This window comes from Dasypus novemcinctus, chromosome 7 (genome assembly GCF_030445035.2).
Source record: "Dasypus novemcinctus isolate mDasNov1 chromosome 7, mDasNov1.1.hap2, whole genome shotgun sequence".
Lineage (NCBI taxonomy): Eukaryota > Metazoa > Chordata > Mammalia > Cingulata > Dasypodidae > Dasypus > Dasypus novemcinctus.
The window spans coordinates 4,089,744-4,117,481 of NC_080679.1; positions in this window are offsets into that span (position 1 = coordinate 4,089,744).

Here is a 27,738-nt window from a genome sequence, read left to right on the forward strand (position 1 = left end):
CTTGGGAGGGGATGCCCGTTACGTCACCCAGACAGGTCTGGGGACAGAATCACGCATTAAAGGGAGAACTCTGCTTCGCGCATAAGCGTCTCTCCAGGTCTGGGGAGAAGTAAAACACTGCGGTCTCCCGGACCCATTGTTTTAACTGGACTGTTAACACAGACACTTTATGAGAAATGAAAAATTTCGGGGCAAATCTCCACCTGATGGAACCTGGGACCTCAGGCAATCGGTGTTCTGGGATTTGGGGTCAGATGACTCTGAGCCAACCACAGTGCCTGGTCTTCTCCTGGCCAGGAAAGAGCTACTCAAGTCCTCTGCTCCCCACCCATGTCACAAATAGCCAAATGGCCCCCTCGCCACAGGGTGCTGGAAGAGGGCGCCCACCGTCCTGTCTCCCTCCAACATGCGTCTGCCCACTGACCCCTAACCTGCCGTCTCTGAACTCTCCTTCTTCCCCAGTCCCTGCCCCAAACCCAGCCTTTCTCAGCAAACCCAAACACCACAAGACTCCTCTGTGCCCTGGGGATCCTGGCCTCCCTGACGCAATCCAATCAAGGGGTTCCAATAGATTCAATCCCATCAAAGGGTCCCAACCAAATTCAATCCCATCAAAGGGTCCCAACTGAATTCAATCCAATTAAAGGGGCCCAACCAAATTCTATCCAATCAAAGGGTCCCAACCAAATTCAATCCAAAGGGTCCCGACTAAATTCAATCCCATCAAAGGGTCACGACTGAATTCAATCCCATCAAAGGGGCCCAACCAAATTCAATCCCATCAAAGGGTCCCATCCGACAGGAATGGCCCAAGTTAAGGACATAGTTTTCTGGGACCCACAAAAGGTTCCAAGCTGCACAGAGGTGACACTGACACCTGACAAAGCCCCAGAAACAGCAAGTGCAGAGGCCGTACCCGGGGATGCAGGGGCAGGCCAGGAAGGCAAGGCGAGCGTCTCTGTCTTCTCTGCAAACCGGCCTCCGTGTCCCGAACAGGCCTAGACCTGCACTGCTGGGAGATGGACATGGCACCAGGAGGATGGCACGCAGGCAGTGAGGGTCCAGGGGAGTGGGAATGGGAAGTGGGAAGCCAGGCAGAGGACACCCAGCCGGGAAAGGGGCAAGGGCCCGGGAACCAGGACAGAGACAACGCATGCGAGAGCCATGTAGCAAGTAGTAGTGGCAGGATGGCCCACGTCTCGTTCACCATCCTCCAGCCAGCATCGTCAGCATCTACTGCAGTGCAGAGGCAAGCCCAGGGGCTGGGAGGCCAGGACCAAGTACAACATCGGCAAAGTGGCAGGGACTGTGCTAAAAGCGGAGGTGTACTGACGCCACGGCAACCAGGCGTCTTAGGTGCTGTGATTCTTACCTGGGCGGGGTCCTGAGGCCCCTTGCTCGGACCAGGCTGGAGGAGGCCTTCTGCCCAGTTCTACCTGCATCCAGCTCCCAGTCTTCCTCTCTGGGTTCTCCTGGCACTGACTGGGATTTCACCCACGCCCCAACCCCCGCCTTCCTTACACCTTCTAGAACCCATCCTGGGACAAGCAGGTGTCACTGAGGCAGGGGCCGAGGGCCAGACATCCTGGGGAGCAAAGCAAAGAAGCTCGTGTGCGGAGAGGGCTCCCCACGGGTGGGACAGCAGTCCTAAAGGCCTCGGAGTGTGCACAGGGAGCCCCTGCGCAGGGGTGCCAGCACCGGGGGTGCTCTGAGATTCGCGCTCTCGGCCCTCTGGCTGGAGTCCTTCCTAAAGAGGAGAGACAGACACCAGAAGGGAGCTGCCCCCTTACCCCGCCACGTGAGCAAGGACTCCAGGGATGCCTGAGGCAGAGACCCCGCGAGGCTGAGAGGCGGGGTCCTGCCAAGCCCTGACGCCCCCCACAAGCGGAAGGAGAAAGGGAGCCCGTGGAGAAGGCAGAGACCTGCCGCTGCCTTGCCCCTGGCAGGGGTCCCGGGCCGCCAGCAGGCGCCCCTGGGGAGACAGCCTCTCTGGTGATGCCTCTATGTGGGCATTTGGGCCTCGGAACTGTCAGCGTCCACCTAGTAACGTCCACTATAGAAGCCAGCCCGTTCCTGGGGACCGCCCCGGAGCCTTAGCAAGCTCAGCCAGCGTCTGCGCCCATGCCAGGACAGACCGCCAGTCCTGGGGCCGCCCAGCGGCACGGCCGCTTCCTCCAGGACCTTCTAAGTGCTTCCCGGCCACGCAGCTTCGGCAGCAGGGCGCGAGCCTGTGCCCTCGGGAAGGTGGGCCTGAGGGGCTCAGGGGCTGCAGCTGGGGGGGCGGGTGGCAGGGGGGAGGAGGGCCGGCTGGCTGTCACGGCCAAGAGCCAGAGGTGGCTTGGCCTCCCACCATGCCCCGAGAAACCCCAGACACGTGCCCTTAGCAAGTCGGGGCGAGGGGCCCCCCACCCCACCGGTCAGGCCTCAGCCCCTGCGCCTCCAGACTGCTGTGCCCAGCGCCACAGGGCAGGGGGTAGGGGCGCGTGCCGGGGAGGACGAAGGTGCAGCGGGGAGGACAGTGACAAAGGCGCAGTTTAAAGGAGGGCAGGCCCCGCAGGAGGAGCTTCCAGTGAGGCTGGGGGAGGGGGGCAGCCGGGGCGGGGGCGGCCTGGGGAGGGGCCGCTCCTCGTGGGCTCTGGGTTTGGTGGGGGCAGGAAGGGCCCTGGGTCAGACCCCACTGGAAGGAGCCAGCGCCGCCCCCTGCCCGCCCACCCTGTCCTGCTGGCGGGGACAGGGTGCCTGACGACCCCCCAGCCGCGACGGTGGCGCCGGCGGGTGGGGGGAGTCGGATCTTAATGAAGTGGCCCCCGCCCTGCGCCCCTGCACCCCCAGTGCGGCCTGCCCCTCCCCCGGGGGCCCCTGCCTGCGCCCCGGCTCGCCGCCCTATCTCAAATGCCATCATCGGGGGCCCTTTCTGCCCACTGCCGGCGGCAGCCGCCCAGCCCTGGACACGGGAAGTGAGTTCTGGGCTGGCTTCCAGCCCCGGGGCGGCCGAGCGCCGGCCAGCGGCAAGTGCAGGCTGGGGCCAGGCGGGCGGGCCGTGGCCCCCGTTCAGCAACGGCCCAGGGGCTGAGGCTCTGGGGCCCCGTTGTCGCCCCACTCCCGGCCTGGGGCCCAGCGCCCCTCCATGCCTGCCCGGAATCTGCTCCCTGCTGCTGCGACTTGGCTACCCCACCCTCGGCCCAGTGGGATGGGACTCCAGAACTCTGCCCTGGGCTTGCCCGTGACGCGGCAGCATGGTGACATCGAGATGGTGACATCGAGAGGACGTCTATTCCGATACGCAGAACGTGCCCCTAGCGCTGTGAGGAGCACAAAACTGCAAGGAGCAAGTCAGGACCTACTTAAAGCAAATTCCAGAAAGCGCTAGGGGGTCAGTGGAGGTGGTGGGGAGGGGGCCGTTCACAGGCCGGGGTCTGCCGAGTCTCGGGGAGGTTCTGGGCTCAGCCTTCTCACCTGGAGGAGTCGGGCCGGGTGGGCGGCTCAGTCGCAGGAGCGTCCACCCTGGCTGCGGGGACTCTGGAGGGTTCTAGAAGAGTGAGCCAGCGGGGGACCTTGCGGTGGGCGCAGCGACGGCGGCCCGGAACCTGGCAGCCCAGTGGGTTCCAGGCTCCGGCGCTGGGACCGCCCGCAGGGGCGAGGGAGGCGTTGGCGTGGCAGGTGGTGGCTCGGGTAGGGGGTGGCTGGGAGCGAGGGTCTGTCTTTTGGAAGTGAGACGGGCTCAGGGGGCACGTGAGGCCGAGGATGGTATGAAACAAACACGTAAAACACGAGACCCCACGCTCTCAGGCAGGGGTGAGGGGTGAGTTTTAGGGTCACTGGCCGGCCTCCTCAGGACCCCACAAGGTGAGACCCTACCCCCCCCCACGGAGGTCTGCTGCCGACACGGCATCCCGCTGAGCTTGGAACCCGGGCCAGCCCCGCTGAGCCCGGGACCCCTGCCCACATCTGTCAGCCCCCAGACCTCCCTGCTCATTCGTGGGGATACTGAGGCCCAGAGAAGGGAAGTGCCGTGGTCCAGGACTGAACTGGGCCCCTCGCCCCGTCCAGGCACTGGGGGCATGGACCGTGGAGCGCATCGGGGCCGAGTCCCGGGGCACAGGAACTTCCCTGGGCTGGGCGTCGGCCCCTTGCCAGGGCTGGGGGTCGGGGGTCTACTCCCGGGTGGCAGTGAGGGGCCAGCAGGTCAGGGCTGCAGCCCTGGATGGTGTGGGCATGGGGGCGGCCCCCGTCCACATCCCTGCCTCTGCCCTCGGCGCCCGTTTCCAATCCATCATGCGAGAGCTTGTAACTGGACCGAGGGCAGGGGGCAGTGACAGGGACTCGGTCGTGGGGGCCACAGGGGACGTTCCCCGGGCACAGTGTGTTCCCACGCCGCCCCCGCTGGACGCAGCCAGCTCGGGAGCCGCGCAGGCTCCAGGCGCTCGGCTGAGGCTTTAGCAGAGAGCCAGCTCCAACCGCCCATTTAAAACCGTGAAGCTAAAACCCCAGCTGCTACCACTGAGCCCGTCTCAGCAGCCACAGCTGATTATGTGTCTCATCTTTCAGGATTTTACTGGGACATTTAAATCGAGCTGAGCTCAAACCTGACAACCGCGGCACAATAAAAGGACAGAAGTTCCATTATGAAAAAGCTGTGGTCTGTGATGAAAGCGGGAAGCGAAGGCTTTGGAAGGCTGGGTGTAGACCAGGGCGGTAGTAAAACCTAGTTGCAGTCATTTCCCGACCGTGATTGACCCTCGGTGCATTTCTTAAAAATTAACAAGCCTAATAACGTTGTAGGCCTAGAAAGCTGCCATCTCCCACTTACGGAGCTTCTGCCTGTAACTTTTTATGTGACAATCAAAGCATAATGGTAGCTGTGGGCCACTTACGGGGTGGTAATGGGCTTGCCAAGTTGTCCCTGTGAAGCTGGCTAAAGGAAATAGATGGCTTTCCTTTGGGAGTTGGACTTTCTGGGTTTATTAATGCAGTACCCATTTTGAGGTGGGGTTTGAGGTTTCCCAGTTAAGGATGGCTGAGCGTCTGTCCTCTGCGCTCTTGGCGTGGGTGCGGCTGAAGCGTGGACTACAAGTCTTCCCCTCCCTATTGTCCTCCCTGTCTTTTCCCCCTGACTTCATAGGGTGACACCATTTCAGAGTCCAAGGGCTGATGGTTTCCAATTCCGACCTATCTTCTCCTAAATGCAGATTTTCATTTTCTGTGCCTCTAGGAAGGTGATGTCTTGTCTTGGGCCAGGTCCCCTCTAAAGAGCCTCATTTAGAGATGGCAGAATAGAGTCGTTCCAACGTGCTGCAGAGACTCAGGGATGGAAGGAACTTCAGAATAATGTATTGACACCTCCCTCCAGTCCTGTGTGTGGCAGACCCAAAGCTTGACTCATTCATCTTGACGCCGGTATCTGGAAGGTCCCAAGTCTGGTGTCACTTCCTTTGAAAAGTATTATGTATTGAGTTGTGACCTCCCCAAAAGATACACATCTTTTAAGCCCTTATTCCTGGCCCCATCAGTGTGACCTATTTTGGAATTAGGGTCTTTGAAGGTGTGACTAGTGAAGATGAGGCCAACTGGATTGGGGTGGGTCTTTGGCCAATAAAACTGGTGACCTTATAAGGGGTAGAAATGTGGACCCCGAACAGGCAGACCCAGTGTGGAAAGCTATGAAGATGGAGGAGGCAGAGATTGGAGGGATGCTGCACAAGACAAGGGCCATAGGAATGGCTGGAACCTCCAGAAGTAGGTGAGGCAAGCGGGACCTCCCCGGCAGGTTTCAGGGGGCGTGGCCCTGCCGATGTCTTGATTTTGTATTTCTAGGCTCCAGAACTGTGAGTTAATAAATTTCTGTTTTTTTTAAGATGTCCAGTTTGTGGGGCTTTGTTATGGCAAGCCTAGGAAGTTGAGACAGCTTTTTCCTTGCCCATTTATTCTATTTCATCTTTCGATAGGTCTCCATCCTCCGAGATCCAGATGACAACATCCTCTGACCCATCTCCCTGCCTCCACGTGGTATGCTTCTGTTCTACCCTTTGTTTCTTTACCACTGTGGAGCCAATAAACCACCCCTTTCATCACATCAACCCCCTCTAAAGCAACCATTTATGCCATCTTAGGATCATAGGTTACCTAAACTGAAAGGCAATTTAGAGGAACCTTGTCTAGACTACCAATTTACAGATAAGGAAACTAAGGTCAACATCAGTGATGTATCTTCTCCAACATCACTGAGCCATCAGTGTACTAGCTCCTGGACCGGTGCCTCTACCCTCAGTGTCACACTACATATGACATTTATTGTCACCTGTTCCACTGAGTCATGGACTCTGTGCTGAAAGGACCTGTAAACACCCTACAAGGCATGGGTACAGAGTATGGTAATCCTACTCCTCAGCCTGATGCTCAAAGCTTTTCGTGCCCCAACTCACCTGTGCATCCTCTCTCAACAGTATAAGCCATGCTGTGGTTTCAATATCTTCTTGACTTTGATGATCCTCAAGCCTCAGTTTTCAGCCCATTACTTTTTCCTGAGTACTAGAACCTTATTTTCAAACACCTGCCAGTACTCTCCCCTTGGACAGGGGTAAACTCAGGGAGTCCAAGGTTGAACCCATCCCCTCCCACCAATCAGCTTCTCCTCCCACCCAGTAGAGAACTGTTGAGGAGGCTTCAAGCTCAAAGCAGATGAGCAGAGGGGCCAGCTGCTTCCACATCAAGGTAGATGTGGACAGTCCACTGGGAGATGGTTCTCTTTGATGTTACTGTGAAAGCTAGAATGGTTCCCCTAATGCATTCGTCTTGAAGGTGCAAAGGGAGCCTTTGGTGGCCTAATTGAAACCACCTCCCATGAAGCTACTGGTGGAAAGGGAAAGAGGCTCCGCTCTCCTCCTTCTTGCTGTTCAACTGTTTTAAAAACCCTCTGATTGTGTATGATGGATCTGAGTTGGTGTCCTGGTAGGTAGAGAGACCGAGGGCTGCACAGGACCTCACCACAAGGACAGGGCCCACCTTGTGAGCCCTTGGTGCATGGATGCCTGGTCCGTGGAAGGGGAGCCAGCCTGTGACGAGGGCTGAAGGGCACCCTGGTGACCTGGAGCTGAGGAGTGACCTCAGTGCAGTAGACATGTTCCTGCAATGACATCCAAGCCTGAGGGTAGAGTCCACGCATCTCAGGCATCCAGCACAGTGGACAGAGCCCCTCAGCTGGGGGACAAGGCACAGAAACTCCTGTGGCAGAGGCAGAATCAGTGATGGCGGGGGATGGCTTCACCTGCTCCTGTCTCCCTCCGCCTGGAGTCCAGAGCCACACTGGCCCTTTGGGGCTCAGTCCCTGGGGTTCTGGGGTGAGTAGGGATGGGGTGGGAATGGGGAAGGCAATTCTGGACTTCCCGCTAAATTGAGCAGATGGGCCCTAAATGAAGGAAGAACTAATATGCAAAAACAAAGACCTGTGCCTATCGTCCTCGGCTTGCACTGTCTATTCCCACCGTGCTCCCCATCTCTGTGAACAGGTTATGCCAATACGAGGAAGCACCCACCAGGCACAATTCTAAGCTCGTTGCAGGTTTTAACTCATTTCCTCCTCCCAACAACTTCACAAGTGAAGAAACTACTCTGTTCCTCATTTTACAGATGGGGAAACAGCCAGAGAGGAGTGACAACTTGCCTGCAGAAGTAGGGAAGCTGGACTCTGGGTGCAGGCACAGTGACCCTGAAGTCTGTGCCCCTCGCCCCCTGGCAGCTGGGCTCTTGCACTAGGACGTTGAGCTGACGCGTTTCTACTGGGGATGGCTGGGGTGGAGCTCCAGGAAGAGGCACGGCTGTCGCAGATCAACCCAGAAGCCTCCCTCCACACACTGCGATACATTTCCTGCTCACAGGGAGTATGGCCGGGGTGGCAGGCCCCGTGCTCCACATAGGGCCAGGCTGGTGAAGCACTGGCTTCTCTGGCTTGCCCCTCCCGCCAGGTCACAGCCATCCAGCCAGGGCAGGAGGTGGGATGGTCCAGTGAAGAGAGGACACCCTTCAGGGAGGTTTAGAGGCCACACCTGACTTCTGCTCACACCCCACTGGTTACCACGGAGTCCCGGGACCACCCTCCATCCAAGCGGAGCTGGGAGATGGCGTTTAGCAGAGCTTGTGGTCAGCAGGCAGGAGTTGTGGCATGCAGGCTTTCACTCAGGTGCCTGGGGCTGGTGGTGCTCCAGGCTCAGCCAGGGCGGCAGCAGGTAAAGCACAGAGGACATGGCTCGGGGACCATGTAATAGGACCAGAGTGGGGCGTGGGGCTGCCAGTGGGCAGAGGGGAGGAGCTCTCTCCTCGCGGGAGGGCCTGTCTTCCCAGTTTAAGATGCACGTGTGGGAAGGGGTTGGGAGGACTTATTATGAGCATAAATACGAAAACCCTGCGACAGTTTCAAGTTCTTCTATGAATCCCTAGAAGAACGAGATCATGTTTTTGGACTCCTCCATTCCTGGGGGTGTGCAGTCTCCTGAGTGGACTACATCAGCGGGGCGGGAGCCAGCTTGGGCCTGAGCCCTCTTGCTGGGTCTGATACAAATGGAGACGCAGCGAGGAGGGAAGCCACCCTAGTTGATCTGGCCACGTGGGAGAGAATTCCAGGTTCTCCAACTGCTGCAGAACGGCAGAGAAGCCCCAAGAGGCCCAGAGAGGAGGCCTGGAAGGAGACGAGCCATGTGCCTGGCTGCCCGAGTGAGCTCCAGGAGGCGGTAGATTCTTCAGGGGAAGATTCGCGGCGGAGATCGGGGGCCATCCTGCTTTGCCCTGTGGCCAGGACCTTGACAAAGCATCTCTTATGGTGCATTGATTTGGACATTTCATGGCCTTGGGGCTGTAAGTTTTCACCCCAGATAAGTCCCCTTCAGAAAAGCCAACCCAGTTCTAGTACTTTGCTTTGGCAAACCAAGACAAACCCCGACCATGTGCTGGGCCCTGGAAGCTTTGTGGGGGCCGGGAGGGGAAGGAATTCTGCCTCAAGGCTCCCTGCCCTGTCCTCCCTGGGCTTCCGGCCTAAGGAATCCTGACTCAAGAATTCCACCTCACTCTGGCCGGGTTTCCAGCCGTGGGCCTGCCCTATAGATTCAGACTTGCCAGCCCCTACAATCGCATGAGCCAATTCTGTAAAATACTTGTAATTGTATAGGATATACACACCTACATATATACAAATGTCCTGGTAGTTCTGTTTCTCTGGGGAACCTTGCCTGACACAGGCGGGCACCATTCTCAGCTCCATTTAAAGAAGTGAAGACATGTGAAAAGTGAAGGTGCTTGCCGGAGGGCAGGGAGTGGGTGGAAACTCAGGCCATCTGGCCATCTTGGCCACTCGGCCTCCCTGCCCGTCAGGCCTGTGGACCCGACTCCTCCTGGTTCCCCAGGAGGGAGCTGTGGTGGCAGAGGGAAGTGGAGGCTCCTTCATGTGCCAGGTCAGTGTCCTCCCCGACGTCCACGCACTCTCTCCCTTGGGTAGCGACTCTTTGGCTTGGGGAATTGGTCCAAGCAGAGGTCGTCCTGTTAGTCTTGGCCAAGCATGGCCTCTCGTCTTTCCTGCAGGAATGCTCAGGCCCAGGCTGCCCCATAGCATCCCTGGCAGCAACGACGGGCTCAGAGGAGGCCACGTGAGCTGAGCTGGCCAGTGAAAAGAGGAGAAGAACAGGTGTGCAGAGGTTGAGGAGAGGCATGTTCTCTCCCCACCCTGAATTCATGCAAGGACACCTGTAGGCCCTGTGGCCACTCCATCAGCTCTAGAATGAAGCCAGCCTGCTGGACGGAGAATGAGAAAGCCCAGAATCTGTGGCACCATACCCCTGGACCAGCTGTGACCTGTCCTGCCTCTGAGCCAAGGAACGTGGGCTCCTTCCTCGTCCCAGCAATCAGCATGGGCGACTGGTGCTATGAGGTCAGGAGCGGTTGTGGCTGCTCCTCCATCATCCTTCATCCTTGTTACTAAAACTATGCAAGTGTGGGGCCCTCTCAGGCTTCCTCTGACCCCTTCTTCTTGGTGGGTTCTAGCTCCCGTCTCTCTTTGCCAAGCAAAGGCACAGGGGACGACGGCTTATGGAGCAGAGAGAGCCCACCACGGTATTTGCTCTTCCCAGGCAGTTTTTGGGGGGCGTAGGGCCGAGGGCAGCCTCCTCTCCTGCACGTTCCTTTCCCGCGTCCGGGTGCCTATTTACAGACACGGGCAGTGGTAATTACGTTAGCTCACACACATGGCGCGGGGGGCTGAGAAGGCCCTTTCCCACCTGCTAGGGAATCTGAGCTGCAAACATCACTACCTAAGCAGAGCCAGGCTCGCTCTGTGGGGTCCTGGGCGGTGAGCCCGCGGGGTGCAGGGAAGCAGAGGCTGAAGGCTGGAGCGTGCGGTCCAGCTTCTGGCAAAGGAACTGCCCAAAAGCTCATCAATTGCCAGAGCTGGGGTCACAGGTCCAACCCCCCATCTCCAGCCGAGTCCTTGGACGTGGCGCTGCTGTTCTCACCACCCGTGTTCACTCCAGGGATCCCGTGACACAGCCAAGGTCACCCGGGGGTGGCCCCCGCCAGCTCTCCCGCCCTCTCCACCTGCAGCCTCCGTCAGAGGCGAGGTCACCTCTGCTCCAGGCTGCCTGCCAGCGGGGTGCTGCTTCACTGACGGACCAGCCCCCCAGGGGCTCTGCCGGGCCACCCCACCCCCACCCCAGCAAGGCCTTTGCAGACCGGACGCCCTGGCCACTGCCAGACTTCCCCGGCAGTGCCCTGTCCTCTAAATGGGTGCTTCCTGGCACGGTGGCCAAGGCTGCCACGGTGGTGGCAGTTGTGATTCACCCGTGGCTTGGCCGGGCCCAGCAGCCCCACAGGAAATGGATGTGCCCTTGCCCTGGGGCAGGGGGGTCAAGCGTGGCGCCCGCCCCACTCGCTGCAGCCCTCCTGGCTCTGCTGTCCTCTGCCCGGCGGCCCGAGCCCCCGCCCTGCCCGGCCGTGCGCGCCCCTGGCTTCTAGGGGCCACAGGCTGCCCCACACCCGAGTTCATGAAAACAGGCCATCGGGAGAACTCGTCACGGACGGCAACCTTGATTTGCTGTCCTCTGACGTTAGCGAGCCAAAGTCAAAGATTTCCTGAAGCTACAAGAAAAACAAGAAGCCGTTCACTCTTGCTTGCTGCTTTCCTGGACGCGCTGCGCAAGCGAACCTCAGCCCTCACTGTCCTCTCTAACAGTGAGCACCTGCCAGGCGTTCAGGTGCAACGAACACAAGGCCAGGGGCTACGAGGCCTCGGGGGCCCCGTGAAGGCAGGGGGAGGCAGCGGGGGCTGGCTGGAGCCCGGTCTGCAGGGAGCAGAGCGGGAGGGGCCCCGAAGAGGCCCGATGTGCCCCCGAGCCAGCACCTTCCGCACAGGAAGGAAGAAAACCAAGACGGCTCCGCCGGGAGGGGCACTCCCAGGCGTCAGCGACCCCTGGGTCACCAGTGCTTCTCGTCCGTCGCCCTTGGATGGAGCATTTCCTGACTGCTTTTTCCTAATCGACCCTCACATAAGATTTTAATCCCGCAGGTGTCTGTCTGTAAATGCATTGTACCTTCATCTTGCTTTATAATACACACAGAGAATAAGGAATTTTCACCCCCGGAGAACAAATTTTCAGAGAAAGCAGCATAAAAAGGCTTAAAATATTAAAACATTTAGTATTTTTATTTGAATAATAACCAGGGAGAACACAAAGGGATTACATAAATTGGCACTTAGATATGTAGATTATTTCCAAAAGAGTTTCACACTGAACCATTCAGTTGGATCAGAATCAATTTTCCCTGAAGGTGGGAAGTTGTTCTCAGCTACATGATCACTATAAAAAAAAATAGCCATGCAAAGTGAACTTACTAACCAGTGGGGGGAATTATGATTGTTCTGGAACTTTAGAAAGTGTTTGTCAAAATATTGAAAACTCTTGTATTGTCAGTTATAAACGTGTAAGGGCATGAAAAAATAGTAAGACAAACTTTTATTTTGCACACTATAATTAAAACACTAGAAGCACTGAGAATTAACATACTTTACTGCACTGTAAAATTCTAAGCAGGGACAGCCTGAGCAGCCCCTTGGGTCCTCGGTGGGCCTTCCTGCCCCGGGGAAGCGCTGCAGGCCCACCTGTACCAACCCCACCCCGCCACACCCGAGGAGGCCAGTGGGCGCCCGTGGCAGCCGAGGACATGTCCCAGGGAAGTGGTGGAGGCAGGACCCAGCGTGCCATGAGGCTCCAAGCCCCTGGCTCTGCCCCCCTCACTCACCAGGCCTCTCTCACAGCCCCCAATTCAAAACCGAGGTGATGGGAACCTCGAGGCGGGGCCCCAAACGTTAAACCTCAGTGGGGCCTGAGCGGGGGCTGAGCCGAGCCTGCTGGGCAGGGCCTTCTCAGCAGGGTCAGAGGGGAGCCTTCTGAGCAGGGCCTCGTGAGCAGGGACCTCTGATGGTGTCTTCTGAGCAGGTTATTTTGAGTGGACCCTTCTTAGCAGGTCTTCTGAGCAGGGTCTTCTGAAGGAGACTTCTGAGTGGGTTCTTCTGATTGGGGTCTCCTGAGCAGGGTCTTCTGAGCAGGTCCTTCTCAGTAGGTCCTTGTGAGTGGGTTTTTCTGAGAAGGGTCATCTCAGCAGGGTCTTCTGAGCAGGGTGTTTTGAGCAGGTTCTTCTGAGCAGGGTCTTCTGGGCAGGGTCATCTCAGCAGTGTCTTCTGAGCAGTGTCTTCTGAGCAGGGTCTTCTGAGCAGGTCCTTCTCAGCGGGTCCTTATGAGTGGGTTTTTCTGAACAGGGTCTTCTGGGCAGGGTCTTCTGGGAAGGGTCTTCTGAGCAGGGTCTTCTCGGCAGGGTCTTCTGGGCAGGGTCTTCTGGGCAGGGTCTTCTGAGCAGGGTCTTCTGAGCAGGGTCTTCTGGGCAGGGTCTTCTCAGCAGGGTCTTCTCAGCAGGGTCTTTTGAGCAGGGTCTTCTGAGCGGGTCCCTCTCAGTGGGTCCTTGTCTGCAGGCCCCGCTCAGTCATCCTGATCAGCATCTCAGGTTTTGAAAACGTTTCTTCTGGCTGTTCCAGGTGCTGTAGGAAGGGACAGGCTCGCCCTGGTGGGATGGGGAATTCCCAGCAAGCCGGCTGGAGGAAGTTTTGAGGGTGACGGACATTTTATCAAACTGGAAGGTGAGGACGGTCTGCGCAAACCTGTAAACGTGCTAAACTCATGGAATTGCACACCTAGGACGGGGCATGCTCCGACATGTAAATGCCACTCCTGTGAAGCTGGAACACAGTGCTGCTGAGCACGCGGGGTCCTAGTGGGCCTGGCCCCGGACTGGCAGTCCACACCCGGCCGTGGCTCTCCTCTCGCTCTCCTCTGCCTCAGTTTCCCCCTCTTTGTAATGAGAACGGGATATCTGTTCCTGCCTGTCTGGCTCTGTCTGCTGCTGCAGACCCCATACTCAGGGGGCAGCGAAGGCCACGTGACGCCTGAGACAGGGCCCGGGCTGGGTGGTCTCCTGGTCAGACCCCAGGGTGAGAGAACGCTGTGTACAGAGCCCCCCAACCTTGTGGAGATGCAGAGAAGAGCAGGGGGCAGGGGAGAGCCAGGCTCCATGCCACCCCTTAGCCGGCCCTGCCCCGGGGTCCTGGGCCCCCTCTAGAGAGGCTGGGGGGGACGACGAGTCCTCACGCTGGTCGCATGGGGCAATGAAATGAGTGCATCAGCCTCCACCTGCCGCAGTGGCTGGAGCTGTTGAACGAGACCCAGGGGTGATGGGGAGACAGAGGCACGGCATTTCCTTCCCTCCCGAGGGGGAGGGGAACAAATCTCCCTGACCACAGAGTACAGTATGAGTATTCAGCAGCCAAAGGCGTTTTGGGGCAAAATTAATTTCTGCTTCATTTTGAACCCCCCTCTGCAGTATTTGACGTAGTTTTCTTTTGGCAGCACATTTTTGCTTTATCTCTGCCAACGGTCAACCAATGTAAAATGTCCCCCCCTCCCAACACACTGTGGCCCTCACGTGCACAGGGTCAGCGTGCACCATTCCTGACCCAGGACCCCCAGCCCGGGGCGAGGGGCTGCTCCACCCCACGCGGTTTCCTCCTGACTCCCAGCTCCTGTCTGCCCTGGGGTTGTTGCCAGCAGCCCTGACTTTGTCTTTGAAAGGCCTGGAGCTGGCAGAGGAGGGTGGGCAGGTGGTAAGGCAAAGGTGACCTTCCAGGGGCGGCTGGCGCAGAGAGGGGCCAGTGGACGGGGAGGGCAAGCAGAGGGCGGCGCGGCTGGAGACCACTGCAGCTCGCCGTTTTCCTCGGGGAAGCAGCCTCCCCGCTGCGGCCCACGCAGGAGGCCTCCAGGGCTGGCACTCCCCTTGAGCCCAGGCCTTCACCCAGCGACCCCACTGCCCTCCAACCTGCCACCGAGTGGCACCAAGGAGGCCCAGCCCCCACCCGCCTGACTCCTGGAGCATGGTGTCCACGTGCCTATGCATCCTAGAACGGCTGCGCAGATGGCCCAGACACAGCCCCTGCCCTAAGACAGCTCCCAGATGCCGGGGAGAGAAGGACCGACCCCGCACCATCGAGAGCAGAGAGGGCTGCCCCTCCTTTGTCAGCTTTGATCCTGCAGCCCTGGGAAAAGAGCTGAGCCATTTGCCTGGCAGTCTGCAGCTGCAGAGAACAGAGAAGCTGAGCCCTATGCCAGCCTACAGGTCAGATTGGAAGAAGCTGGGCCCACAGAGTCTTAAGAGGAAGATGAAGGTTGAACTGTAGTGGACACAGCCTGCCATCTTGCTTCAACACGTGGCAACAAATTTTGAGGAGGAAAATCTGGGACCTCTTATGGTACATTGAATTGGACTCTTGAGGGCCTTGTAACTGTAAGCTTCTACCCCAAATACCCTTTATGAAAGCCAACAAATTTCTGGTATTTTGCATCAGCACCCCTTTGGCTGACTAATACAATTATCATCATCTAGAAGTTCTCTCATGCCTCTTCACAGGCATATTCTAATCAACTTTCTAGAGGCAACCACTCTTCAGATTTTTTAAAAGTTGTGGATCCATTTTGTGTGTTTATTAGAGCATCCTACGTACCAAATCATATAGAAAATACTCTGTTGGGCCTTATTCACTCAGCATAACGTTCTTGAGATTCTTGTGTGTCTTTTCCTTCTATCAGTAGGTTGTTCTCTTCTATTGCTGAGCAGTAGTACATTGTGTGGGGAGTTACGCCCCCCAGAAAAACATGTTCTTAGCCTTAATCCCTTCCCGTGGGTGTGGGCCCATTGTAAAGAGGACCTTCTGAAGATATTTTTAGTCAAGATGTGGCCACTGAATCAGGATGGGTCTTGGTCCTATTATTGGAACCTTAAAGAGAAGGCCACAGAGGGAGAAGCTCCGGGGAAGTCAGGGGAACCTGGAGAAAGAAGAAGATGACGCCATTTGCATCGCCAAGTGATGGAAAAGCCAAGGAACCCTAAAGTCCATCAGCCAGCCAGAAGAGAGCAACCCCAGGGGAAGCCAGCCATCAGGCCTCTGAAGCCAGGAGCCTGTAAATCGCCGTTGTTAAGCCTACCCGTTGTGCAGTGTTTGTTTTGGTGGCCAGGAAACTAAAACACCTCGAATGCTTATCCACACATCTGTCAATGCACACCTGGACTGCTTGCTGGGCCTGGCCTCTGGGGGAAGGCTCCCACGAGCATTACCCACCAGGGGCTTTGGGGGCTGCAGGCTTGTAAGGGCGGTGCACATTTAGATTTTTCAGTACGTTCGTTTTTGATAATAAATCCTGGCTTGGTCATCTCTTCTAAAACAATTTGGAAATAACTTGATCTCATTGTTCCTTCATCTCCTTGGCCCCAGTCCCTGAGGTTTCTTTCTGCCAATACTGATAAGCATCTCCCAGCAGCAGGCCCAGCTCTTGCAGCTGAGGACACCAAGGCGAGTGGACACAGCCTGGCTCCCCGGGCTCCTGCTGCGCAGGCAGCCCCAGCCACGATGTGTTCAGGAGCCTGAGGGCCAGAAATTGTGATGCCTTCAGCACGTTCTCTGGCTATCTGGAGGTGGTGGCGTAAATTCACCTTTCAAGGACATGTGGTTCTTTGTTTAAGGAACTAACGTTAATGGCCTTTTGCTGATGTGATGGGAAGGCCAGTGCGCTGCTCTGCCACAGAGAGCGGTGGTCAGCGCGGAGGCCATTGCTCCGGGGAAGGCGAGCGGCGGCTCCTTCGGGTAGAAGTGCATCTTCGTTGATTATGTTTTCTTTAGGAGATTTCTCCTAAATACGGATTTATTTATTTTTTATTTTTTTATTTTTTTAAATAGAATGAGTTTATGTTTTTTAAGATTTATTTACTTATTTTTATTCCTCTCCCTTTCCCCCATACCCCCCAGTTGTCTGCTGTCTGTGTCCATTCACTGTGTGCTCTTCTGTGACCAACGGCACCAGAAATCTGTGTTTATTTTTCTTGCGTCATCTTGTTGTGTCAGCTCTCCGTGTGCGGAGCCATTCCTGGGCAGGCTGCACTTTCTTTCGCACTGGGCGGCTCTCCTTACGGGGCGCACTCCTTGCATGTGGGGCTCCCCTACACGGGGGACACCCCTGCATGGCAGGGCACTCCTTGCGCGCATCAGCACTGGGCATGGGCCAACTCCACACGGGTCAAGGAGGTCGGGGTTTGAGCCGCGGACCTCCCATGTGGTAGATGGACGCCCTAACCACTGGGCCAAGTCCGCTTCCCAGGGCGGCTTTGAAGAGCAAGGGCTGACTCAGGCCTCAAGAGTCAGAGCAGCTTTGGAGAATTTGCCCAGGGGCAGGGGCCAGAAAGGACAGTAGTCCCCCACCCCTGGAAGTGGCAGCTATGGAGCAGTTCTGACACCTCTTTTCTGACCTCCCCAGGCTATTTCTCATCTCTAAGCCTCGGTTTCCTTATCTGGAAAATGGGGTAATGATCTCACCTCCTCCACTAGCTTACACTGATTACATGTTGTATTAGTCAGCCAAAGGGACGCTGACAGCAAAATACCAGAAATCTGTTGGCTTCCATTTAGGCTATTTATTTGGGGTAGAGGCTTATAGTCACAAGGCCCTAAAAAGTCCAACTCAACATTCCATAAGAGGTACTTTCTCACCCAAAGTCTGTTGCCACGTGTTGAGGCAAGATGGTGGGTGATGTCTGCAAGGGCTCAGCCTTCCTCCTTCCTCTTAAGGCTCCGTGGTCCTGGCTTCTTCCGATCTCAGCTCCAGGCTGGCATAGGGCTGGCCACTCTCCCCGGGGCTCGTTCCTCTCCAGGCTCAGCTGTTCTGTTCCCTCCACAAGGTCAGCTGTGGACCGTCAGGCTCATCTCTTGTCCAGAGCCCCTGTCTATGGTGCACTCTCTTCCTGCGTATCTGCCTCTGCATTCTCCATGTATTTATTGGAAATTATCTTGGGCTGAAGAAATACTGGGGGAAAGAGAATTTGTCTGAGGACACCTCCACTGGCACGTGTTTCTTTCGGGTTTAATGCCAACTCCAAGGGCCCGGCAATTCCTTCTCTCCCACGAGAGTGGGCAGCTGGGCTTCTCCTCCAGCTGGTGGTCTCCGCCACATCAGGTGTGCTCCATGTACTGACTTCCCTGTGAGCATCTCTTTTATCCCCAAGGGGGCTGGGACTCGACACTGAGTCACACTCTAATGACATGGTTGGATCAGAGCCCTAATTTTAACATCATTTAATCAGACGTCTCGGCTGAATCTAATATATAGGGTTATCGTGCCAGAGGAACCCACCAGTTTACAAACATAATCTATGTCTCTTTTTGGAATTCATAAATAATATCAAACTCTACAATTGTGAAGATGAAACCCCACCGCACAGCCCAGCAGACACCTTCTGACCCCGAGTCAGCTTTGTTTTCACGCAGCCTTGTGTTTTGTCCCCCAATTTGTCGCACAGCCTGGGATGTTGACAGCTGCCCCTGCCCTTAACAGGTTGGTTGGCAGCCAGCCTTCTTCCATCCTCACCCCCTAATGAGGGCCTCCCCCTCCTGCACAACAGCAGAGAGGACCATGGGTTGTTCATTTTCCACTTTCAACACCCCTAACCCTAAATGCTTTGGGGCTCTTGCAGCAGTTGGGTGCATTACGTATTTAAGAAGAAAGCACAGGAGAAAGAGGCCAGGCCACGCGACACACCTCAGGTTGTGATTGGCATAAGGCCTCTCCACAGACCTCTCTGGGTAGGTGGGAGGGTGCATTGTCCCCCACTGGACATGTGCGGACACGGAGGTCCCCAGCTGATCAAGGCCATCAGTTCTCCTAGAGCGGGAGAGGGGCAGTTGTTCTTGCAGACTTCACCGGCGGGGCCACTTCTGCTGGCCCGGCCCTCTGACCCTGGGCCCGGAAACCACGTCAGGCTTGGTCAGGTGCCCTCCTCACCTCTTGAATTGCTACCTGGTCTCATGGACTGTGTCCCCCATGAACCGTGGGGCTCTCTCGTGGACCTGGCTGGACAAGTCCCCTACATTCATGGAGTGTCCTCAGCAAAGGGTATCACAGCTTCCCAAGAGAAAATAAAGGTCAAACATGCTACAAAGCAAATTGTGTGATAAAATCTAGAAAATTTGGGGAAAAGGAGATCATCCAGGGGGTCAAAACCATTTGTAAGACAGGCACGTTCTTGATGAACTGCAAGTTCTAGGAGAGTGGGTGCCGGCATGCCTTGGGTTGCCCTGATGTGGCGGAGACCACCAGCTGGAGGAGAAGCCCAGCTGCCCACTGTCGTGGGAGAGAAGGAATTGCCGGGCCCTTGGAGTTGGCATTAAACCTGGAAGAAACACGTGCAAATGGAAGTGTCCTCAGACAAGTTCTCCTTCCCCCCAACATTTCTTTGGTCAAAGATGATTTCCAGCTGCTCCAAAGGCACTCTGTGTGGTCTCTGCTGGGAGCCCTCAGGTCACTCGGCCAGATGACTCTCTGTCCTGCCGTCACCCTCTGTTCGTCTTTGTCCCCTGACAGGCTGCATCTGCCGGGAGCCCCTCAGGCCCTGGGGTCTTCGCCTTCAGCGTCACCTCTAGTTTCTCCTATTGGGCCTCTATTTCTGACAAAAATGGCTTGATTTTGTCCAAACTGGATTCTTTCTTCTGAAAGATAATCTGGATCCTAAAGCTGTTTCTTATGTATTCTTTTTCTTTTCCGTTTCTTCCCAGGTGTTCTTTCCTTGATGGATCTTGAAATTTCCCCCGTTTAACAGTCCTTGAGACGAGTTCAAACCAGGTGGCCCTGCCCATGAGACAACCACACACAGACCCCAGTTAGGACGTGAGCCTCGACATTCTAGGACCTTGCTGCCCCCACCCCTGATTCTGCTCGTGGGGGCACCAAAGGCCGGAGAGAAAAGCAGATTGGCCAAAGGAAGGTCTAAGCCAGAGCTAGGAATCGGGACTTCAGGTTGGGCCATTTCCTGCCACTTGGAGGAAGAGAAAATGTCAACAGAGAAAAGGTGTATTGGGCCAAGTAAGGGTGCTGTATGGGGGGGGGGGGCGGAAAAATAAGCGGAGATGGCACCTTTCCAGGGTGCTAGGAGCTGCCGTGTGGCACAGTTCTGACCAGTGAGACATAAGTGGAAACTTGCGTTTCTCATGAAAATGACCACACAGGGGCATTGTCCCTTGAAGGTGAAGACAGTGACAGGGCAGCTGCAAAGGACAGGGAGAGCCCAGGGGGCCACCCAGCCTTTGACTCTAAAATCGAGGTGCTTAGTCAGCATCAACCACCACCTGTGTCCAGACTGCATGCTACATGAGAAAATTAAACCTTATTGGTTTAAGCCATTGTTTCCTGTGTATCTTATTACTTGCAACCTGCTTTCTTCCTAAATTACACAAGCCAGCTCAGGGAAATGGGGGCTAATGCTAGTTTCATTAGCAAACCAAAATTAACAAATTCTAGCCGCTTGACATGGAAGATGTTTCTTGCCCACAAAATCGTCCAACAGGGATATCTCTGGTCAATAGGAAACCTTCCTGCTGGCAGCTCTGCCTTTCCACGGATCACTGGCATGCTCGGCATTCAGCGGGTAGATGGGGAATGCACCGGTTAGCTCCTGCTGCACAGCAGATTATCTCAAAACACAGTGGCTTAAAAGCAAACATTTATGTCCTCACAGCTTCTACCGGTCAGAAATCCACATTCAATTCACCCAAGCACCTCCGTCTCGAGGTCTCTCAAGAGGACGCATTGAGCTGTTGGCAGGGGCTGGGTCTCATGGGAAGCCTCAGCTTGGGGAGGGCCCCTTCCAGGTTCACATGCATGGTCGCTGGTAGAATTCAGTTCCCGTAGGCTGACGGACTGAGAGCCTTGTCGCCTCACCATCTGGAGGTGGCTTTGCTCAGTTCCTTGGCCTGAAGGCATCTCCATAGAACAGTTCGAAACACGGCAGTGGGATGCATCAAAGTGAGACGTGTGAAAGTGAGTGATGACTGCCCGAGAGAGAAGAAGAGGGCACACCCAAGAGAGAAGCCAGTCTTTTTACACTCTTGTCTCAGAGGTGACTTCCCATTACTCCCGCCATGTTCTGTACCTTAGAAGTGAGTTGAGACCCACGCTACACTCAAGGGGAGGAGATTATCCACAGGAAGAGGGAGGCAGGATTGATGGGGCATCTCAGAGAGAAAGAGTAAGGAGTACGCCAACCCCGTGTCTTACTCACCTTAATCGCTCTGCTTAACTGCCTCGGCATGTGAGCACACCTGACCATCAGAAAGGTGAAAGGTCGCCCAGCTTGTGTCCAGGAGAAGAGGAAACGGGTTTGGCGAACAACTCGCCAGCCTCTGACTCGCTGGGTCAAGGCCCCTTTGCTCCAGGACCTGGGGGAGCCCCCTGTTGTTATCCCCTCCCCCTGCCAAGGAGAATCCCTGTCTGGTTCTCTGGATATATTTTCCCCATGACATTTCTGGCTAAGACACTTTGTACTCCTGATGTGCAGTCTTCTACTCATGCCCAAGATTTAGGATTTTAGAACCAAAGTCTGACTAGTGAGATTTCTGCCTCCACTGAGGGAGGGAGCACAGGCCTGCTGGCCACCTGCCTAAGGTAGGGGACCATACGGAAAGGGGATTACAGGGACAAAATAAAACACCCAGAGGCATGGATAACCTTCAAGGAACACAAGTCCTGATTTCCTTAACTGACATGTTTATTATATTGGGCAGCAGTGATGTCAAGATTGTGCTCCTGATAAATATCTGGAAATCTATGTATTTGCATATGGGAAGTGACTTTGGGAACCACTTGGATTTCCCAGCTGTCAGCTGGAGGTGGGACTCATGTGCCCTCGTGGAAGGAAGGATCCTTCAGGAGAGGCTGTACGGCTCAGAGGGCAGAGCCGGGAGCAGGGCCAATGTTCCCTAAAAAATGTCTTTGAACTGCTTCAACCAACACCCCCAGTTATCTACTCCATACAAAGGGCCGTGTTTCAGATACATGCCTCAGGGACAAGAACAGCTCAGGAAGCATCAGAGAGTGCCACGCGGGGCGCCTGGCAGAGGACGCTGTCTTCACAGCGATATCCCAGTGCAGGACTTTGCCGCTTCCCAGCCAGAGTGGAGGCCCTTTGCTCTCCCCCTGAACTGGGAGGGACTTTGTGACTGCATCCGTGAATAGAAGGCTGAGGAGGCAAGGCTGTGTGTGGTCCAAGGCTGGGGCATAAAAGGCAGAAGAGCCAAGAGGACTTCCACCTGTCTTCCCTCTCTCTCGGAATGCTCACCCTCGTCACCCAGCCACCGTCTGTGAGGACACCCAGACCACATGGGGAGGCCACAGGCAGGTGTTCTGGGGGACAGCCCCAGCTCCGCTCTGCCAACAGATGGGTGAGGTGATCCCAGCCTCCTGCCTTCAAACCATCTAAACCAGTGTCCAGGGGGCAGGCATGGGCTGCCCCACTAAGCCCTGCCTAAAAGCAGATTAGCAAGCAAAATAAGTGTTGCCACTATTTTAAGCACTAGGAATTGGGGTGGTTTGTCATGTGGCATTAGGTAACTGTGATAACGTACCCTTGCTGTACACTGCCCACACTGACCAACCTGTAAAATGTGCAGCCAGAGCTGAGAAGGGGGCACCTGTATGAGGCCCATGATGGTAAACCAGTTGTTTTAGGGTTCTTTAGAGGAACAGACAGACAGGAGATATCTATAAGTAGTATGCAATTTTATAAAATTTGTTTACATGATCATGGGGATGCACAAGTCCAAATTTCGCAGGGCAGGCTGCAAACCAGGGTCTCCAATGAAGGTCCTTGTTAAATCCCCAGAAGACGCTGGCTGTCTGATATAGAGCTGGGAATTCCCTCCCTGAATACTGAAATCACTTCCCCTTTTAAGGCCCACAACTGTTTGGACAAGACATCACTCATTGTTGATAATGGTAATTTCTTTAGTTGATTGTCGATGTAACCAGCTGTCTATGCAATCAACTCACTAAGATTAAAGTCCATGAAATGCCCTCTTATTACAATTAGCCCAGTGCTTGCTTGACCAGACAACTGGGCACCACTACCTGGCTGAGTTGACACATTAACCTGACAATCACACCAGTGAAAAATCATGGAGCACCAAACAGAACATTTCATTTAGAATGATTGTCCTGTGGTCTCATTCTGGCTGTGATATGCTGGGTGGCCATGGCTGTTGATCTCTGCCAGATTATGGCTGTGAATTAAATGAAAGGATGGGAGGTGAGGCGAGGCAAGCAAGGAATGCAGGGAGATTTTTGTGGAAACCCTCTTCTTTACTTTTTGCAGTTTTGGCCACAGGCTCCCAAATGCAGCCTGGAGCTTTGCTCTCTCTTCTCTGTAGCAGGAGAGCTTGTATCCAGCTCAACAGAAGTGGCATGAGGTCATTAAAGAGGTGATTAAAGAGGTGATAAAATGAAGTAAATGTACATTCGTGAGGAGCGCAGGGAGCAGACCCTGCCAGGCCTCTGCCCACATGGAGGGAATTATGGCCCCAACTGATGAGATTATGCCCCTAACTCAAGCTCAGATGATTCTGTGCTTCTGTCCACCAAAGAGCAAGAGGCCCCAGTGGCAATGAGTGCTCTCACTTCGCCTGCTTCTCTGACTTCCATCCTCTACCCAAAGCAGGTGGAAGGCCCTCCCAGGTGTAGATTCTGACCTCCTGGCTCTGTTACCTCCACCTCTGGGTCCAGGTGCATGAGGCCTGAAGATTTTAGAACCTTAGGATCCCTGCAAGGAAAAGAAAGAAAAATTGCAAATGCAACTTTAGGTACAAAAGCAAATCTCTCTTTGTAATGAGAAAATAAATTAAAAACACAAAAGCCAGAAAAATCACATCAATAATTATTAATAGTCAGCTGCCTGACACATCTCTGCCACACTTACATCCTTGCATATTTTTGGCCGTACACTTTTTGATGACTTCATCATGTAATTGCATAAGATCATTTTCTATAAAGAAAGTAGATAATTCAGTCGCCTCTAACATGGTAGACCAACATATGCTTTTTTATTGTCACAAGTTTAGAAAAGTTAATTTTAACTTTGCAACTCTTTTTTGGTAATGTCAAGAGAAATTTTAGAGTCGCCAAATTCAGGATAACCTCCATCAAATTTCTTTCGTACACGAGCTTTAAAATGTCAGCGTGATTCATGTTTCCTTGGGGGGTGAAGGCTTGGAACTCGGTTCACTTTGTTGAACAGATCGATGGTTCTCAGGTGACAAGCATTCCCCAATTGCTCCGAGGGCCCTTTTCCCCTTAGGAGGGTTCTGTGTGAGTGAGGAGACCTGAAACTTGAGCTTCATCAGCTTCCTTCCATAAAGTTTTCTCTGAACCTGTGTGCTCCTGGCGGGCTGCTCGTCTGCACAGCAAGGTCCTTGATGACACCTGCCTCGTAGGGTGGTGAGGGGCCAGTGCCAGAGGCTTGCACCAGACCCTCTTATAAACACTTACAAAACTTGTTGTTGTAGCTGTAAAGAAGCCTGGTAAATCTCTCCATGAGTCTGTAAAGGACTTGCTGATGCAGCTCTATGGCCCCGTGTAGAACCCAGATCCTGGAAACCCCAACTTGCACTTTTAATGCAAGAAACTGGCACCCATTTAGGGGTGGGGCATCCACTAAATGAAAGGATCTGCTACTCCAAGAGACATTACCATGGTCCTTTAAAAACTGGTTGCAGCTGTATTTGCACGGCTGAAACGCACCTGCTGGATGGGCGTGGCTCGGTAGTATCAGGCGTGGCTCGACAGTATCAGGTGCTGGCAGGGAAATGGGTAATGAGCTCTCGCCCCATGCTGGCATGATGCAGAATGGGCACTCACATCTACAGAGGATGCCTCAGGCCCCTTCCTGGGCATTTATCCCAGAGAGATGAAAACGCACATTCACCCCAAATCCCACACAGAAGTGTTGATGACAGCTCTATTTGTAATCACGAATACCTGGAGAAACCCAACTGTCCTTTCATAGTTGAATACTAAACATCCATAAATGGAATTCTACCCAGAAATGAGGAGAACCAGCTGCCGAATCATGCAACGACTTGGGCGGGTCTCCAGGGCAGTGCTGAAGGAAGTCTCCCGGGCTCCATGCCATTGGTTTGCACGTATATGATGTTCTTTAAAGACCACTCGCTGGAGATGGAGAAAAGACCCGCAGTTCCGAGGCACTGAAAGAGGGTGCGGAGGGAGTTGTTTGGGGTGATGGGATGTTCTGTCTGCCGATTGTGGGGTAGTTAGACAAATCTCTAAGTGTGTTAAAATTCATGAAACTGTACAATGGTTTTTTATGTTCTCGATCCGGTCATACGGACGCCTTCCTCAGTACCTGGCAGAGCAGAGTCTGCATCAACATGGAATTTGAACTTCTCGGTGGGGTCCGTTTGGGAAGCACCAGTGGTGGGGTGGAAGGTGGCTGGGTGCAGGGACCCCAGGGGCTGCCTGCTGATGGGCTGGAGCATCAGGGATACGGGGAGGAGGGCAGAAGCTGCCTCTGAGAGGCGTGGGAATCCCCTCTCGGACATGCGTGGATGGGGAGGTGCGGGGGTCCAGGCCCATGGCCGGTTCTGGTGTGGACGGCTGGAGCGGGGAGTCAGCAGGGAGGGTGCTGGCAGGGCTGAGCCGAGACCCCAGGCACCAGCCAAGCTCGGGGAGCATGTGCAGGGGGCTGGGGCCTGGGGTGCTCTCCAGACAGAGCTCGGCCCTGGCTCCCCATTGTCCCCGCCCGAGGCTGCTGCTCGGGCTCCCCGGGCGGCCGCCCAAGAGGTGAGTAGCGTTGGTGACGGACACCCAGGCCACGAGCTCCGCGGCCCCTTCCCCGTGAGGCCCGGACGGCCCCGGGGTCCAGCCCGAGTCGTCGACCAAATCCTCGGCCAGGGGCAGAGCTGACAGGGGGCGATGTGAGCAGCCCCCACGGCCGCTTCCCGCTGCATGCGCGCTCCTGATTTTAGAGCCCAGGTTGTCATGGCAACGTGCTGTCTCTTTTGATAACTGCAGCCGCTGCTTGGGTTTGGAAATGCCCTTGTGGACAGGAGCATGACTCTGCTTGGAAAGGCGCTCGGGATGTTGCGTGTAAGCGAGGACGGCGCAGGCGGCTTCCCGGCGGCACGGGGCGGGCTCTGCGGGGCCGAGGCCAGGGGCTCCCGTGGCGCACCGCCTTCCCCTGCGCAGGCCGTGGGCTCCCTCCAAGCGGGGCCATGTGGGCGGAAAGCCCTGGGGCGGCCAGGCAGGGCGGGGCCCCGCAGGGTGAGGAGCCGCGTCTCGCCCTGGCGCCTCCCCCCCGGGGCCCCTGGGCCTTCCTCTCCTCCGTGGGAACGATGCTCACGCCCGCCTCGCCAGGGCCTCCTGCGTGGGTCCGGAGTGGGTCCCCCCCGGGTGGAACCTGGTGCCTTCTGCACGGGTCCTGAACCGAGCCCGGGCCCGGGGCGTGGGTCCCGGGGTCTCGAGCTTCCTCCCCCCAGGAATGGGTCCCGAGGTCCCGTGCGTGGATTCTCAGTGGGTCCTGGGGTCTGGCGCCTGGGCCCCGGGGCCTCATGCATGGACCTGGTTGGATCCCGTCGTTGCCTGCGAGGATTCTGGGGTCCCATGTGGACCCTGAGTCAGTGGTTCACGCTGCTGCCACCCCCACACACGAGAGCACACGTCGGCCCCACGAGCCACGAGGCGGGCTGATGTGGGTGCAGGGCAGTCCCTCCCCTGGCCTCGAGCCTCTCTGCTCGGGCGCCCCCCAGTCCTCCCTGGTTTCTTCCAGGAGAGGCAGCTTAGGGGCGGGGGAGACAGGGAGAAGCAGCCTTCCCCTCCGCTCTCCGGGGCACTTCCTGCTGGCGGGAAGCGGCCACCTCTGTCCCCGCGGGCGCATCGCCGGCGTGGCAGCTGGACGTCTCTGCACGGCTGCTGGCCTCTTCCCACCCTCCTGCAGAGCGGTCAGCCTGCTGCTCGGATGCCACCCCACCAGCTTCTCTGCCGCCTCTCGTTTGCTTCTGAGATCCCACAGGCCTCGGGGTGAATGAGCCCTTACACCCCAGCATGAACTACGACGTGCGGCGGCATTTCCCCAGCGCATCCCACCCGGGGGCACGATGGTGGCACCTGCAGGGTAAAAGCCAGTCGGTGTGCAGCCGTCACTCCCAACTGACACTGCAAAGACGGCCAGCCCCGTGAACAGTGCCTTCCAGTTGTTTCCAGCTGTACTCGGGGATCCTCATGCGCACCTGAGGACAAATCTTATTTCATTTTTTTTTTCAGTTGCTGCTTTGCAAGAAATAGCCACAAATCAACTAAAAAACAGCCAGGAAGTCCAAAGGAAGAATGGGCAAAGCATGCGAACAGAAAACTCACTGAAGGGAAATCCGAATTGACCCCAGGCACATTTGCTCAAGCTCACTGATAACCAGAAATGCTACTTCTAGCAGCCCTGAGGTACTATTTCCCATTCCAGTATTTGGTTTAAATTAGAAAGTTGATTCTTACCAAGTGTTGGTGAGGACGTGGGGGAGCTGGCAAGCTCATGCCCCCTGCCCAGGTGTGTCGTGGGGTGAACCAAAGAGGCTGCCAAGTGCTGACCCCTGGCTCCTGTAAAAGTGGCCTTGCTTGGAAAGGGGGCTTTAGAGATGAAATTAGGATGAGGAGGTCGTCCTGGACCAAGTGAGATCAAGTCCAATGACAAGGGTCCTTAAGGTGTGAGGCAGAAGGAGATTTGAGAGAGCAAAGACAGGGAACGGCGAGTGGAGGGGCGGCAGAGACTGGCTGATGCGGCCACAAGCCCAGGACGGGCGAGGCGAGGAACGGCTTCTCCCGGGCACCTCCGGGAGGAACCAGCCCTGCCCACACCTGGACTGGGACTTCTGGCCTCCAGAGCTGGGGCGGATGATCTGTGCAGCCCCCGGGTGGTGGTGCTTTGTTTCAGCAGCCCCAGAAGTGAATACCAGTATCCCTGGGGACGAGGCTGGCAGCAGCCAGTGGCCCAGCAGTCCTGCTTCCAAGGGAGCCTGGAGATGGTGCTCACATTCCCACCAGAGCACACACAGGAGGACGGTCAGTGTGTCGGGATCGTGAAAGGACATGGATGCATGCTCCAGGACCCTGGAGCCAGGCAGCTGGCACTCTCGTGACCCCACAACAGGTGTCACGGGAAAGAGGGAAGAGGGAAAGGAGAGCAACAAGACCGAGAACCTCACTAGGTGTCAATTAAAAGTTCACACAGAAAACAACATTGCCTGGTTGACCAAGAGACACGCATGCAGAAGGAAATACATCA